The sequence below is a fragment of the Anser brachyrhynchus genome, assembly GCF_964034855.1.
Source record: "Anser brachyrhynchus genome assembly, chromosome: Z".
Lineage (NCBI taxonomy): Eukaryota > Metazoa > Chordata > Aves > Anseriformes > Anatidae > Anser > Anser brachyrhynchus.
The window spans coordinates 58915754-58933419 of record NC_137697.1 but is presented as its reverse complement, the minus strand read 5'-3'; the positions used below and the strand labels follow the sequence as shown (position 1 = coordinate 58933419).

General features: G+C 38.7%; 1 protein-coding gene and 1 long non-coding RNA gene across 7 annotated transcripts in view; both read right to left on the bottom strand.

The window, feature by feature from the left end:
* Nucleotides 1-17666, bottom strand: part of KCNN2 (potassium calcium-activated channel subfamily N member 2) — a 79065-nt gene that overhangs the window by 59695 nt on the left and 1704 nt on the right. The gene's annotated exons all lie outside the window — the stretch shown is intronic.
* Nucleotides 1461-17666, bottom strand: LOC308185627. Its single transcript, XR_013943527.1, has 2 exons — nt 7336-17666; nt 1461-4200 (listed from the first exon to the last, which is right to left on the bottom strand). It is a non-coding gene; the product is annotated as an uncharacterized lncRNA (long non-coding RNA).

Here is a 17666-nt window from a genome sequence, read left to right as displayed (position 1 = left end):
GGGGAGGGTCAGGCTGGGGGTTAGGGAAAGGTTCTGCACCCAGAGGGTGGTCGGGCACTGGGACAGGCTGCCCAGGGCCGTGGTCCTGGCACTGAGCCTGCTGGAGTTCAAGAAGTGTTTGGACAGTGCTCTCAGACACATGGTCTGATTTTTGGGTAGTCATGTGTGGAGCCAGGCGTTGGACTTGGTGATCCTTGTGGGTCCCTTCCAGCTCGTGATATTCCATGGTTCTATGAACTTCCTAAAGTTTATAAACACAAGCTTGATCTCTCTGTATATGGTTTTTAGAGACCAAAATACACTCTGCATCCTACTCCCAATACATTCAGTTTGTCTTTCAAAAAACAGCTAACAAAATAAAGTTAACCACAGTAAAAAACAAGACAAAACAGATTTTTTCATTTGTGGATCTGTCTTTCATCCCTTTGTGTTCTTTCCCTCTACCTTACTGAATTGGGTCTAGGTGACAAGGTTTTAGTAGCTGGAGAGGCTGCAAAGGTGGTCTCTGTGAGAGGAGGTTAGGGGCTGCATTCCGATGTCCCTATCACAGGACACAGCTGAGCCTGCTGCTGCTTCTGTGAAAATATACTTAAAAAAAGGCAAAACACTGCACAGCCAGTGAGGAGTGACTAAAAAAAAAAAAAAAAATGGCATGAGAAACAATCCTGCAAAGATCAAGGTGAAAAAAAAAAGAGGAGGAGAAGGTGTTCCAGGTGCTTGAGTAAGACAACTCTCTTTGTAGCCTATGAAGAAGACCATGGCAAGGCAGTTATTCCCTGCAGCCTATGAAGGACCCTGTAGCAGAGCACAAAGACATTTCCTGAAGGAACTGCTGCCTGTGGAAAGCCCACATTGGAGCAGATTCTCCTGACAAGAACTATAACCCATAAAGACTCATGCTGGAGCAGGGGAAGAGTGTGAGGAGGAAGGAGCAGCAGAGAGGACCTGTAATGGCCAAACCACAACCCACATTTCCCACCACCCCTGCACTGCTTGAGGAGGAAGAGGTAGAGGAGTTGGGACTGAATGAGTGAAGGTGAGCCAGGGAAGAAGTGACAGGAGAAGGGAGGGATGTGTTTTAGTTTTCGTCTTTGTTTCTCACCATCCTGCTCTACTTTTAATCGGCAATAAATTAAATCTAATTTCCCCAAGTCAATTCTGTCTTGCCAGTGGTGCTAACTGGTAAGTGATCTCCCTGTTATCTCAGCCTACAAGTTTTCCCTCTTATTTTCTCTCCTTGTCCTGCTGGGAAGGGGAAGTGAGGGAGCAACTGAGTTGGCTACTGGCTGCTGGCCAAGGTCAACCCACTGCACTCCGTTGCAATACTATTAACAACAAAGAAACATAGCGTTGAATTAAGCTAAAGAAGCACACTCACTTCAACACGAGCACATACACATTCTTCAGTATGTGATCATTCTGCCAATTTTGTATACTAGGCATAAATGTAAAATTGATACTGACAGGAAAACCAGTATGTTTATTTATTAACAAAAGAGAGTGGTTTGCACTTAGAAAATGTACTATTTGGTATGAAGGGACAAACTTTCAAATTACTGTAAGGTTTGAGTCCATTTGGTTCTTGTGATTAGGTTCCAAATGTTGTCAGTCAGATCACAGGAGTGGTAAACCAGCTGTAGAGAGGTGCAGTTATTTAGAGCATCCAGAATACAGATGAACACTAAACAGTTTTTTTTGGTTTGTTTGTTTTTAAGAAATAATATAAAATCTCTGAAATACTGTGTGGTTTTCTGATGAAAAGTGTAAGTGAACAACGTGGTTAAGCATTCTCAACTGCATTTTAAATGGACAATGTTTTAAAATTTATTTTAGAATTGCAAAATTTGTTGAAAAGAGCAATGGTCTTTTGCCAGCCCTTTTTACCTAATATCTTCATAAATTTCAAAAATAGTACTATATACAGATAGCAATTCCAGAAAAATGATACTGAAGTATGAATTCAATTAAAAAAATTAGGATAGAAGAACACTGAGTTAAACTTAGACATTAAAATTTGATCTTCTAATTTTTTGTAAAGAATTTTTTTTTTAATTTAATCATTGATTTTCTTAAACAAACTTTAAGGCTGCATTTCAAAATACATACATGAGAACATACTCACTTGTCAGCAGAAGAAATCCTAACATGCTACAAAGAAAGAAGTTTCTCAGCAGTGCACAGTAAAATGAGTTATGTTTTCAGACACAGATCCCTATCAAGTTCCCTTGACCATCATGGCTGTACCAATTGCTTCTAAGAAAAATAATACTTGAAAGTGGTAATATCTTCAGCTGTCATATAATGATATTTAGGAAGTGAAAACATGGAAAGGAGAAAACACCCAAAGCCACAGAAGACCATAGATCCAGTAAAAACATTTCTATTTCATAAAATTATTAACATCTCAAAATCGTATTTTTCAGGTAAATTTTCATGTAATGTTGTGTCTCTGCATTCAAACCATTGTGGATATCAAACACTCTGAAACAAATATAGGGTTGTAAAATAGGCTGTGAATGACAACTGAATTGGGACATAAAAAAAAATGGGACAAAAAAACCCATACAAGTCAGTGCAGGTCTTCATGTACATTTTATATACTTGCAATTATGCAACCCACTAAATGTGAATTTCACTTTTATTTGGAAGATACAACAATACTTGTGAATGCCTGCTTGCTTGCATGGGTGTGTTTCCTATTTGGAAAGTGAGAAAGGTAGATGAATGAAGAAGAGAAAGAACAGCTGAACAGCATAATTTAAAGGGTACATGCATGCATATACTCTCTCAGCTGCTTTCAGTCAATTCTGTTATAATAGCCATGCATTAATTTTCAGATACTACTCCTGTATGAATGGAGAATGATGATAGTAATAAATAAAGAACATAGTAAAGTAGTGAACAAACTCTTCCTGTAGGACAGAGTGCTGCACTCCACAGACAAGGCCGAACTCCGGTCAAGGTCAAAGATGTTACGCCTGTTCATAGCTTTCCAATTTCTTATAATTATTACTTTATTGTTGAAATGTAATGTAAGTACTTCATCAGTGTTCTGCAAGGTTCCTCAAATACAGAATTATCTTTTACTTCATCTGTATTCTATAAGACTAATTTAAAAAAATATTTTCATCTGAAATTATCTAATGTATTTCCAGCAAGTCATATATCAAACTAAGACTTAAACCAATCTTTTACCACAAATAAACTTGACATTTGTAATGTCACACAGTAAAAGCATAAAAATAAATATCAGATCATAGACATTTATATAGGTGCGTGTATATTTACATAACACCTTGTTAAATTCATATAATGACAGGTAAGAAATAAAACATTCAGAGTAGGCAGAATGCACAAAATAACAACTTAGATCAGGGACTCCCTGAAGCTCCTTAAAACAAAAGGAGGTAAGTTCATTTTGTAAATAATTAGTATATCAAAAAAGATTCATAGCAAGTTATCAGAGGATGCTGGTGAATGCAAAGCACAAGGAAAGCTTTTATAACCCAGGTAAAAAAACATACAAAAACAGTATCACTAGCCTGCTGAACAACTCTAGGGATACATGAACACAGAAGCAAAAGGGAAGCAACAAACAATGATAAAGTAGCATCAGATGTACTCCTGGAAGCATTCCTTGCAGAAGAGAAATCAAGTGTGCTCACAAACACTTTGTTGCAAATGTTTAATTTAAAAATCCACATTTAGAATGGTTAAAGACTGGGGCATTTAATACATCCAGAGTTATGACCAAACTTTCTCTTAGAAATGGACCCTGGAGGATATAGATCTAGTAGATATAGCTATCTTCTGAACAAAACACACTTTTTTCAAATGGGCTTGCTGAACTTTTATCAGTCATATACATACACACTCCTACTTATAAAACTATAAAGTTAGATGGATAATTGTAAATGTCCAATACTCAGTTTCAGTATAAAAATCATTATTTACAGAGTATATTTTTTTACCTCTATGCACAACAAGTTTTTAAAAGTTACTGATATCTTGCTATAAACCCCATGAATGTCAAAGCATGTAAAGAAAACTTCATGTTAATGTGTGCGGGTGGCTAAGCTGGCTAAAAATACTTCACCCAAAGACAGCGTTAAACCTTGCCATCTCTGGAAGGGATGTGTAAAAGTCTCAGACCACTTATAATCCTTGTGAACCATGTCTTCAGAAGTGTAGCATCAAAACCTGCACATTAAAATACACATGAATAATACATCACAGTTGTTCTGGCAGGCCACACACATAAAGGAACATAACCATGAACATTTCAAAAACAAATATGTGCTTATCAACACTCTTACCAGGTTTGTCTACATCTTTTTCAACCTCTGTCCCTCAGATCATTACAAAAAAACTTACCCCAAATACTTTTTGATATTTTTTCACAAAAAAAAAAAAAAAAAAAAAAGGACATCTACCATCACACAACCTTGCATGGAGTTAAATCCTGCCTAACTACACAAAGTTAAATTCTGCCTACCTGTATTTTCCCTTTGGTTTAAATCACATACTGACAGTACTCTTTTTTGCTTTTCCATTCCAAAAATACTCAGAGGCATTGCTCAATATTTTTCAATGAAACAGGACAGACTTTCAGCTCTGTCATTTGCCCCAAACAACTGTGAAGCAGCTTAGCCCCTGACAACATACAAAGCCAAAGGACAATTGCAACACTCAGCAACTTCTGAGTGATTTCGTAGAACCACAGAATCCACTTAAGTTGGAAAATGTAATTTCTTTTCATACAGTTCCCTCCATATCTACGTGCATCAGCAAACCAAAGAAGGTGAGATGCTCCAAAATCTGCCGTTCTTTCTACTCGGTAACATTCTATGCAGGGAACAGTGTTAAGAAATGACATCCAAGGACTCCAAAGGGAAAAAAATTATATTCCTAAATATCCAGATTTCTCTCCCAATGCTACAGAGAAGAACCCCCTGAGAAAAGTGTAATTACGCATCCAACTAAGAAATTGTCATAGCTTGTATATATAACAATATCAAATAATTAATGAGCTTATTACTATTAATAAAAAGGGCTGATTACAGAAAAAGATTTTTTTTTCATTTTAATTATTAAAAAGATATTTCACAAGGCATTGTCCTAATTCAATTTAGTTTGGAATCTTGCTCAAACACTCACAGTTGAGCTTCCTTAGATCTGTAATTGACAGGAAGATATGTAGTTATATAAATTTTTATTAGCCTCTGAACCTAATCAGAGGTCCAGAAATTAAAGTCCAGCACTCAGGGTTACTACATTCACTTGAGATACTCAGTAGACCCACCAGTGAGTGACAGAATTAAACTGATTGAATAAGAAGTTCCTACAAAGTTTATTTCCACTCAGGTACTTCTTCATTGCAATAACATCCTTCATTTAACAGCTATTCCATTATACGAGAGATTCAGATCCCACTCTCTCCAGCTGCATAAAACACAATGAAAAGAATTTCCTTAAGCTACCACGTGTAAAAGACTTCCATCCAGCACCAATAGCTCCCAAAATCTCTTGTGGCTGGGGCTGATAGTCAAAAATGTTCTCCAAGCATATATACAGGAGCAAGACTTAATGAATTTCTGAAGACAGCATAAGTGCAGGAAAATTAAGAGGGAGAACAGTGGAGATGGGACTCCTGTTCCTTTCCTTTGCGTACGCATGCAAAATGGGAAAATAAGTTATTTTTCTTGTTTTACACTATTTATTGCTCTGTTACTTAGAAAGTAAGGAAAAAATGAAGAGGAAAATAAAAAAGAAATGTTATGTAATAACAGCCATGTTTACTAGAGAACACACTGGGTGACCCAGAACAATCCAGAACAGCTGCTTCGTACATTTGACAGCAATGGAATGAAAAACATACATAGTTTTAAAACTTAGCTTTTTTCGCAACAATCTAAGGACACAGCAAGGCTGTTTGGCTCTAGCAAGGTTCCAGGAAATGCTTCACCAGCTAAGCCAACCCAAATACAGCTTGTTCAGAACCCAGCTTCCATCAGCCACCACCACACACTACACCCTGCATCTCCTGGTCTGTTCTGGCTCACTCTCACTGCTCGGAGAGTGCAGCAGGACACAAGCCATGCCAGCATCACTACACCTGAAAGGGAAGTTGCAAAAAAATATTGAACAAATAGCTTTGGGTCCCTCTGCACTTTCACCAATATAAACAAGTGGCCACCGCGAACTGTTTCCATACTGAAACAACAATTCCAAAACTTTGTGTTTGAAGAACACAGCATATCTGCCCACAAAATAACAGAGCTATTTTACTGAACTAATTTTTAGAATACATTGTGTAAGAAGCCTAATGGTCTGTTATATTTTCCCACATTTCAAGTACCTCGAAAATGAAGTAACTCTTGATTCTACAATCCACTTGCAGAAGCAAAATTCACTGGGGAGAACTATCTACATTTCAATATTTTTATGTTGTTAAATAATTATTTTACAATTCTTCATTTAGGATTTGTTTTTCTTCATTCAGTACTAAAAATAATATGTTCTACAGATCACTGCATAAAGAACTGCCATCTCTCAAAACAGCTGCCATCTGCCACTGTTCCCAATGTGAGAGAAGCCTCACTGTCTTCAGGGATGATCAGCTTCATTACTACTAGGGAAACGGGAACCAATTGAAAAAAGGATGTATTTACTGAAGAAATTGGCAATATTTTTGCAAGTCAGTAGGGGACACAGAAATCAAAAGAAGAAAGGCTGAATCTGAAGCCAGACAAAAGGAGCTTACTCACTCGTTCTACCAAAGGAGTGCACCTGCACCTGTGACTCTAAATTTAGGAATGTGTTTTTATGGAACAATTGGCACCAACACATCATATACACAAGAATCTATCTTCTCGGTTCCTCCCTTACTTTTTATGTATGACATAAATACTTTGGGTATTTGGGAAAATTTGTGTTTGTTTCTTAACTGGTGAGTTTCTGTTTAACTGACTATGGTGTATACCCATCAGCACAACTGGAACTATAAAGTCCCCATAGTGTTTTCACCACCTCAGAAACAGTTAAGCTGAGAACTTCATTTGAGGATATGTTTAAAGTAACTTCAAATAATGAAATGTAAAGCCTAAATATTTAAGTGTTGTCCTACAGCATGACCAATTCTTGGAAAACCAAGAATTGGGCAGCAGGAGAGAGAGAGTGGAGTTAGATATATTTGTGAATTTAGAAATCTACATAAACATAGTCATGAACTAATCTTGCCTGTATGGAAGTATTCGTGCAACAATTGCCCTTGTAAATCACCCTGGCAGGTAAAGCTGGGAAAGAGCAGAAACAAAGCAACTATTTGTTTCATACCTGTTACTCCTGAAGGCCTGAAGTGGGCTTCTGGCTAAACCAAATAGCAGATAAAGTCTTCAGACTGCTTCAAAGATTAAGTTAAAATATCTTTAAGAAGGTAACGTTCAACATCATATTAAATAACGTGTACACAAGTTTCTCTGCAAGTATTTACCTGTATTTGTTTATAAGCAAAATGCTAATTTACCTGATCACTCCTAATTACGACTGAAACGGCTTAATCAGCACAAAAATAAATATAAAAATAAGTAACAATAATAATAATAATAATAATTTAAAAATCCGATCGTATCCTGTCAAACACCTCTTGGCATACACAGTTCTTGCCACTGCCCTGTTAATTATGTGAATGTTACAGCTTCATCAAATCGGTCTAGTTTACAGAACTAGACGCTCTGTTCTCTAAGTTACGATTTTTTAAAGAAGCCTACAAATCAATAAGTGAAGCAAGGTCACACTGCACGCTGCCAATCCTGCTATCTTCAGTGGTTTAAACACAAAGTTGCTACTCAAAATGTTTTAGACAGCTTTGTTTTCAAAACCATTATGGTCGATAAGATAATCCATGGTAGCAAAAAGTCTGATGTCCAGCAGTGAACATAGGACGACATCAGCCTACACCAACATACGTACAAAAGCCACAGATGAAATGTAAGACTCACTAATTTTAGATGAGTTAACTGACATCTTTGACTGCAAACTGAATATAAAAACTCATCATCTGTTCTACTTCCCTTGCTAGTGCTGAGAATGATTTGCCTGCCCATAGCTACACCTCTAAATTTCTCATCTGTCTCCGCTGCATCCCATTCTGTTGCAGGGAAGTAGACAAATGTCTGTTCATACATGTCTACAGATGAAGATGAAGAACTAAATGTTTTCCTGACAAGCAAACCACAAAAGCAGACTCGCTGTGTGTAACATTCTTTCAATTCCCTCCCCCCCACCCCCCCCGCCCCCCACGTTTTGCAATTAAACTCTATTAGAAATACGTGGAAGCTGAACTGGGAATACATGAGGAGCAGGCCAGATCTGCCCTACTGCATAAGGATTTAGTTACTTTAAACCATCACATTGCAGAAATCACAACAGAATGCAAGTTACTGGCTTTTACCATGAGTCCAAAACCAAATGAGAACAAAAGGAGAGGTGGGCTTACTGTGAAGCCACTTTAGCCACAACACCATTCAGATGAGGATCGTATTTTGTAGTAGCGGTCATGCTACTACGCGAGCCAGGAGTACCTTTTCAGCTGTACTGGAATTTGGATGAACTAGAATTCCTCCTTTTCCTTTTTTCCATTCCTTATGCCCAAGAACAACTCTTGTACAAATATCCTACAAAAGAATCTGCAAGCAAAGGAGCCCACTACAATCTGGGTGTTGCAGCTCCATGACCAAAATGGAATTTTACAACTACAGCATAGAGTAGCTCTGTGGCGAAATGAAAAGTGGATAGAGCCTCCTTAGCTTATTCATAAAATCATGCCTGTTCAAGAGTCTGTAAGTCTTCAGTAAGAGGTATTTTAATAATGACAAAGGTTTTAAGGATCAAATCCTTAGCATATCATGAGGACACCTGAAGATATCGTATCATGAGAACCTCTGAAGATCCCACTAAAATAGATACTTGCAAATTCAGAGTCTTCTTGGAAGTTAAAACACACCTTAAGTGTGCATGACTGGTGTGAAAATGGTAACTAATGCTTTATCAGACATTAGTGATCGCTGTTACTGGTAATATTTATTATTTGTTTCTGATAGGAAACAATTTATTTTTTGCTGTCTAGCCACACATAAACATTCAGTCTTTCTCCCATGGCTTCCTAGAGTTCTATGCATGTGTATGTTATGGATGCAAAGGTACAGACTGAAACAACACTACCATGTATTTTTTATTTTTAACTAAAGACATGCCTCATTCCCTGGCTGCAACAGACCTTATTCTTAAAAATATAATGATCTTCTCAAAACAAGAAATGCCATTCACCCCCTAGGTTGAATCTGTTTTATTGTAAGACTGAAGATGAAGTATTGCTTCATAATGCATAATTGTGGTGATGCTACTGTCAGAGGTCAGGGATAGGGTAGATGTGCATAATGCTGTAGTAACACTATGTGACAGAGGTTGCAGAGTTATGGAAGCTGGAATAAACAATGGTAATAGGAATCAAATGCTTCACAGAAGTTCCCAACAGTATCTCATTAGGATATACTGCAGAGCACACCATTCATTTTACTCTGCATTGTTTGGGACATCTGCTACAGCAGGCTGCTCTTGAAAGCTACAGGCATGGCTGGATGACAACACCAGTATCTTATTTATGTGACAAATGACTGATCTGAGCATAACAACACAAGACAGACAAGCCTGAGCTTCAAATATAGATATAAAGCCTTCCCTAGATTACTTCCAGAGCATTTGAACTTTTAGTCTCAGCTTTCCCCTTTATAAAAACATCATAAAAACATCAACTTACAGAAAAAAAAAAAAAAGTGACGATTCATCCATGGAACTCCTTTTAACAATGAAAAAGACAATACAAACGCTTGTTATACATGCATTTCTTTCTTTACAGGCTGATTTACACCTACCCATCAAACCACAGAACTGATGTGTTAACTGTTTACGGGAGACAGGCAACTACGCTTAAACACTACAAGCAACAATATTTATTGCACACCGCAGGTAAGAAAGCTCTGGAATCTCTATACCCACAGGTGACAATAATATCTATGAACATAAGCCCACATACATTTATTCCCCCCCCCTTTTTTTTTTTAAACTGCAAACATGCTCTTTTAGAAACAAAAAGTCTTCCTTTGCCTTCAATATTCTCTCATGACTACCCAGACTCAGTACCAAACTAGGTCCTTTCCTGCAGATGCATCCTTAACACTGACGGTGGTTTTGCAAGAAAAATTACACTGTGAGTTAAACCTGTATAGCCTTTTCAGTGTCTATTTACACTGAAACACACAGTTCCTGTTCCTGTCAATAACTTCATCATGTCTGTTCAGTGAGAAATCAATAAGCTATTCTGTTGATCAAGAACACAACACAGAACCCAGCTCTCCCCTTTTCATCATGACAGCTCTACAGTACTAACAAGCATAAAAGTTTAGAAGGTGCCCCTTTGACAGAGCAAGTTTTTCTTTTAAAAAACTTTTAAAAAACTTTTTTCTTTTAAAAAATATCATTCTTTAAGGATGAGAGAGAGAAAAAAAAATTACGCTAAAAAGGACTAAGAGTGGCCATTTACAAATACAAAGGTATTTAACGCCTAGCCATTGGATTTACTTTACATGGAATTCACAGGTGTATTTCCTCTTTGTCATGAAAAAGCTTAGTGTTTCTTCTAAAGGGATTTCATTCTGAAGCATCCATCAATCTTCAGCAAAATGAATGTGATAAGGAAGCAGCTCAGAAGGTGGATGCTGCTGCAGAATGCTTCTCTTCAGAATTCATCCCTCTTCACTCTTCCACGCTGTATCTAACTTTCACACTCTTTTGTTTTTAAAATGTCGACATGAAACTATTTTCATTAAGGACTGCTCAAACCAATGAATGAGTACAACTGCAGGGACCATTCAAGAAGCAAGAGCTGAATGAATGAGTAAGTTACAGTTGTGTGATTCCTGGCATCTCCATTAAAATAGTACTATATTAAATATTGATGTGTTATATTAAGTGAACATTTTTTGGCTGCAGAAGTATGGGTTCAGATACATCTATTTAAAGTGTAAAAATCCTATGTTTCACCACAGTCCTTACTTAAGCATTCTTTCCAAGCTGTAGATATGTTCTCATGACAGTCTCTTCTGATCTTCTGACAGCGATAAGAATAAATTACTTAATGCAGCTTTCATTAAAATAATTGGACAAAGCCAATTTACACAACTTCAATAAAAATAAACTGACATAGATATTTTTGAATGAAAGTTTTTCCATTCATGTTTTCAACAAAGTGTAGCTTATATTATTTAAAAAACAAAACAAACAAAAAAGTGTTATTAAATATTATTTTTCTTTGTGTTGTCATGATGTATAACTTCTTTCTTTTCAAGAGACAGAGACATAATTTACTTCCCCACAGAATTACTTGTTCTTCTGCATACTTCAGAGTTCCTTTTCAGTTAATAAAAGATAGTTTGTACAATGACCAATATACCCAGCTTACCTGAAAGCTAATTACAAGATCAATTACAGCCTCTTCTCTTAGGGGTAATTTATGTCTTAGAAGGAGCTTCACGGGCTCAGAGCAGTTATTCATCATCTAGTAAGGGAGTGTGACAATGACTTTCATCATCAAAATCAAGGGTGAAAACAACTGACTGAAGTTGCATAGCAGCTTCCACACAGCTTTTTGAAACTCCCAAGTCCTATACAACAGCCACTCCTGTTCTGGTCTCTGCTCAAAATGGACCATAAGCATGTTCCAAATCAAATTCAAAGTCCTGAATACTACATTTAGTAGATCACATACAGACCATAACCAGAATCACAAGAGCATTAATCTACATTTGTCAGGCTTGGTACACTTTTACTAAAATTTAGGTAAACCAGAGCTGTTGTCAAGCTCATGACAGAATTTTCAGATCTGAAGTCCCTATAGCCAAAGGATCAGATATGTACAACACTCCTATACTAAGATGCTCATGCAGAATGTCTGAAAGATTGTAGACAGCAGTTATCTCTGCTAACTTCAGCTAAAAACTATGCAATTCATGCAAATACATGATCTAATCTTTGTTTACAAATGCTCTCCTCCAAGTGGGGGAATAACACACCTTCCCACACATCACTACACATGTCTTGACGAACTAACAGCCCTAATAAAAACTGCTCAGAACAACAGTGCATAGGAACAGGCAATCTTAAGCATTGTCAGGCTCTGACCCTCAGGTACATTCAGTGACCACTCAGTGCCCTGACCATCAGTCAGGTACAACCTCCTCATAAATACTAATGGAGGCTGTTGGGAATAAGCATCTCCTACATGTGACTTCAGCGCAGAAGATTCAGATGATTTTGGATGCTGACCAACATTAAAGGGCTCCCTATCCTGCCTTCCGTGCCGAATGCACAACAGCGCTGCTTCCAAGGGACACCGTGCACTTGCATCTTCTTCTGGGTAAATAGGCTCTGCAAAGATAAACTCATCCAAAACATACCAAATGGAATTAAAAGCAACTATTTTTCGCATAAATATGCCGAAGTGTTAATTTGACAGATACAGCGCCCCTGGATCCCTACATGATTTTCTGCTGCATGGAACATATATTAAACGTGACTGGTGGAAGGTATTTTTAAGTTTGTAAATGAAGCTACTGTGTCTTAGATGGAAACTGCCACATAATCAGTTTTGTTATTGCCTGATCCGAGGCCTGTTGTAATAAACAGAAAGAAACCACTAATTCTCAACAGGCTTTAGATCAGAATAAAATTATCACTCAAATTTACTTATTAATTTTCATCTGTCACCCAACTGACTTGCTTTTTGTTTTTGCAGCAGGAGTTTTAGTCTCTGTTTGTTAGCCCTCATGGTTCAACACACCTAGACAAAGGCTCTGTTTCTTTTCACAAGAAGTCAACAGAGCGCCAAAGAGACAGCCAGTGAGGTGTATATGTACCACCACAGTGAAGGCAAAATGACCAAACATAATTTGGCTGGCATAAGACGCATTACTGCTTGATTACTGATGAGAAACTACAAGGGAGTTTAACTTAGTTTTTGTTAATGAATGCAGGACTTTTACTGAGGAACTTTCTATTGATGTCAGTAGGCTAGTGAAAGTCCTGTAAGCAGTTTTTATTATAGTCATGCATCATGGAATTTATTCACACAATGTATTTATTAACATCCACTCTTTTTTCCTGGTACTGCCTGTTCCATTTTTGCAAGTTTTCAGGAAAAAGCTAAACAAAGAAAGGATTCTTGATTCTTCAACAAGACATTTGAGTTCCCATCTATGATAACTTTCCAAAAAATTAACGAAGATGGAAAGCGTTACATTCCAAATCTACCAGCAACACATTATTTTCCCCATCACTTCAGATGAATCTGAGAACCAAAGATGCTTTATCCCTGCAGCCCTGGAGGATCTGCTGTGAAAGTAGTGTCCTAACCTCAGCCTCTGAGTTTGCATGACCTTCCACAGGAGTTCTAAAACGTATTGCTAGTTCATGCTGACGTAGAAGTGCTTAGAAATTGTCAATTCACATTAAAAAAGGAGAGGATTTCTATTCACTTCTACAAAACATCAACTTCCATTTTTTCCTGTATGAGTGAGAGCATCTGAATCAGGCAGTGGGAAAAGAGGTTCAGATTCTGTCCAGGAGAGCACAGGCAATTATTATTAAAGCCAGGCAATAGGAAGGCAACATTTATTTACAGAAGGGATAAACTAGGTAGTCCAGCATCAAAGCAAAAGTATTCCAGTGGACATAGGAGGACTACACCTCCTTCCTGCAGCGCTACCATGTAAAGTGCAATCCAACACTTTCTTAAATTCTATTATTAATCTAAGAGCAAATTCCATTAGAGAAACATGGAATGGAATAGTAAGCTGTCAAAAAACAGCAGTTTTAACCATCTTGCATGCTGCTGCTTTAATTATGTAAAATAGCATTAAGTAACAAACTGTTTATGCGTGAAGTGGGTAATTAACACATTTTAAATTATTATGATAATTGGATCACGCTACCTTCTTAGCTCCCTCCTTCACCTCTCCAAGCTCTCAACTGAAGTAACAGTCAGAGAAAGACCTGTTCAAGGCTGGGATAATTACGAGTTACATCTTTCCTAACAATCTTCCTAACACAGGACGCTTGCTCTGCAGAACTGAATCAGCAACCACAAAAGCTTGGAGACAGAGTAATGAATAGCCTACAGTCTCCCAGTTTTGATGTTTTTAAGATGACAGGCATGACAACAACGGACCAAAAGGAGAATAAGCAGGTTTGGGGTTGTCACTACACTCAACTCCAACATCATTAGGGCAGTTTGTGGTTTTTTGTTTTGCTTGTTTCTGGGAGGGGGAGAGAAGAAGGGACCTTGCTTGTGATTTTTTTCCTCTTTTCTGGAAAGGACAACATAAGCTAAGACTTTTCACTTAAACCTGCTGTTTTCATTCCACTACTGGTGCAGCCTTAACATCAACTCAACTGATCAAATTAGCAGCCCCTGCTCCGGAGCTGGAACAACTAACGCCACACAACCACCAAGCCCTCTCCTTTGGCACTCCCGGCCTTCCACAAGACAGCGCGGCACCTGGACGGCCGCACCCTCCCACCCAGGCTGGTGTGGAGCCACAGCAGGGTGCCGGGACCCCCGTAGTACAGCAGTGCCGCGGGAGCCCCCCGCCACCTGCTGCCCCCCGTCACAGCCCCGCACCATGCCCGGAGCTGTCCTCGGTGCTGAAGGGGAGGCAAGGAGCCCCCGGCCCTGGCGGGATGGGGGTGCCCCTGGCCCTGCTCCGGCCACAGATCGACTGGGGAAAAGGAGAAGTAAGCACAAAACTCATCCACCTCACATCCCTGCGGTGCTCCTGGCTTTTGGGATGAAGCCCAGCAGGTCTTTGTAAAACTCCCTGCCAACTCCCTTAGATTGTTCAGCTGGGCAAGCAAAGAGTTTGTTTCTGCTGCCTGCATGACTTGTTTGCAGAGCAAAATGTACGGGCAAGGTCATGATAATGCAAAGACTACAGTCACCTGCTACTCTGTCAGGCACAGCCACAGGCTTGCAGGGCTGTTTGGACTTCCACCCATAAATCAAGGTCACAGACTACCGGAATGAATGTAGAAGCAGATTGCTGTTCGAAGGAGTTTTAGGTCATCAGGTGTTTCTGAAGACTAAATCAGCAAGCAGCAATAATTATTACTGTCATCTTATTCCTCATCGTATTTTCTTTTCAAGATTTGTAGAAAAATCTACTTCTAGTTAGGGTGGTTAGTGTGCATCCGAGTATGAAACATCCTGCACTGAAAACAGAACAACACATCGATGTTCTTCTGTTCTACAGAAGAATTCTTTTTGTCTCAATTAAATCCTGCTAGTTTACACAACACTCACTCGTAAAGTCTAAGTATGTTTCAGAGGAGAGTTAGAAAAGAATGTTTAAACGTGCACAGGACTGACAAATAGTCGGTGCAAACAGTGCTCCAGGACACAACCAGCCATCTGTGGGCTTGATTCTACAGATGTAATTCGTGAAAGATTCTCTAGCAGGATATCTGCTTGAATTAAAGACGAGTTTGCCATCAGAAAATAGTCAGCTTTAACGATTATTTAAAAACCACCACATTATCAGGGTTACAGAGTATTTTCTTTTGCCTGGAATAGATTCCACACCTTCCTAAGACAAAGCGTTTTAAAGGTACTTCTTGTTTTGAGATGTCAGGTGTAACACAAGTTTACCGCTGTAGATGGATGTACATTTTGTTCTGCGCGTTCTTCACCTTATTTTTAAAAAGTCACATCTGTGTACAAAACTTACTGTCCCAAAATTAAAAGGTGTCAGATACAGGATAGCTAAGGGTGGTACTATGCTCATTCCTTCTAACAGGCTCCCTGAAAACAGAACTTCCCTTCCGTTTTCCAAATGAATGACGGAGCTCTTTGGGTCTGCAGCTCACTCCAGGTCTTGCCATGGCTACTGCAGTCCCTCAGACAAAAACAGAGAGCACTACTGTTTTAACAGCAGCTATACTGGTGTTCTACACTGTCAGGCAGCACTGAAAACTATGTTAACCTTGATTAAGTCACATGATTGCATAACTCCTTCCAAGCAGTCTCATACATGAGGAAGCTCTTTGAAACGACCAATATAAAAAGAAATTAGATCTTAAGTTTAAGACTGTTTTTTTTTCTGACAGATAAAACATCTCTAAAAGAATGAAAAAAAATGTAACTACTAACCTGAAAAAAAAATAGAGGTCTCAAAGAAATTACTTAGTGCAAGCTGATGCATGTAGAGATCTACAGCTATTCAGTTATCCTACATAAGAATTTCCATTTAAAGTTTCTGTAAAATGCCTTGAGTAATTCAAACATTTGCAGTGCTTTCTTTCAAGCTTTGTTCTTAACGCTTCAAGCACCACTTGTAGGACAGCACACCAGAGAAGAAGGCTCCCACATGCAGCAGCAACACTTATTTACGCGGATAAAGAACTATCTTCATCAGTATTCTGGTAGTTTATAGAGTACTTTTTCACCAGAATACTTGCTTATTGAGTACAATATTATTAAACAGCTTTCAATACCTTTGATAGTAACACAAAGAAACTGGGTTCTGAGCCAGAAATAGTTTTGCATGTGTAAGGACTTCACAACAGTATCCAATTCGGCAAAGAGTCTTCAGTAACGTAATACTTCTCTAACATTATCTTAAGTAGAAGAGCATGGTACCCTTTCGCACTGGAACTACAGCATTCATTTGTGCAGAAGACGGGAACTAAACAATTGTTAATTTCTCTTTTTACTAACTGCTACCACTGAAAAAGTCTTCTTTGCCCTTGAAGCCTGTCATTTCAGCCTGTAGCTGAAGGTGGTTCTAATTAGGAAAAGCAAAAGCACGGACAGATCTACGAGTAAGGCATTTTTCTCTTCAGAACTTTGAACACTATCTGTTGTATGTTTCAGTTTAACTGAAACGATGAATTTTAATATCTTGGTCAAAAAGATTTACAGCAGATATTAGAACTAAGTCTCTCGGGCAGAACCTGTGACAGCATTTGTTAGACTTATTCTACAGCCTCAGCCAGTATGTTCCTCCTACCCTTAGCCCTACCTTTCCTGACAGTTCTCCTCTGTCCCACTCCCAGTGACTGCGCGGCGTTAAGTAAGACAGGTCAGACATAAGTCTTCCCCCACTTTTTAAATATTCTCCTGGAGTATGCTATACCTGAGGCAGCACAGGGAAGACTACATATCTCGCACCGTGCAGATGATTAACCTTGCCATCAAGAGAAAACACATAGCATGAAATTTAGTCAACGGGAAACAGAAGACTGTTGCTGTACCTCTGTTACAGAAGACAGCAGGCATGTCATATGGGAAGCATGTTATAACATGAGGGCTAAGGGATCCTACAGCACAATGGCAGGTACCAGTACCGAACAGGCAGAGCTCTCTGGTATGTATGTGTGTTCATGCAGCCTGCCGCCTGTCCATCCAGGGTTGGGATGCATTCACTAAACTCTGGTGAGCGCTGAGCTTCTATCTGTGCTTTCTGAGCCAGCGGGAAGTGTGACCTGCTCACCAGCTGCCCCTAAAACCATCGCCTCACCAGCGTGTCCCTGCCAACACCCATCCGTCCCCTGAAGGA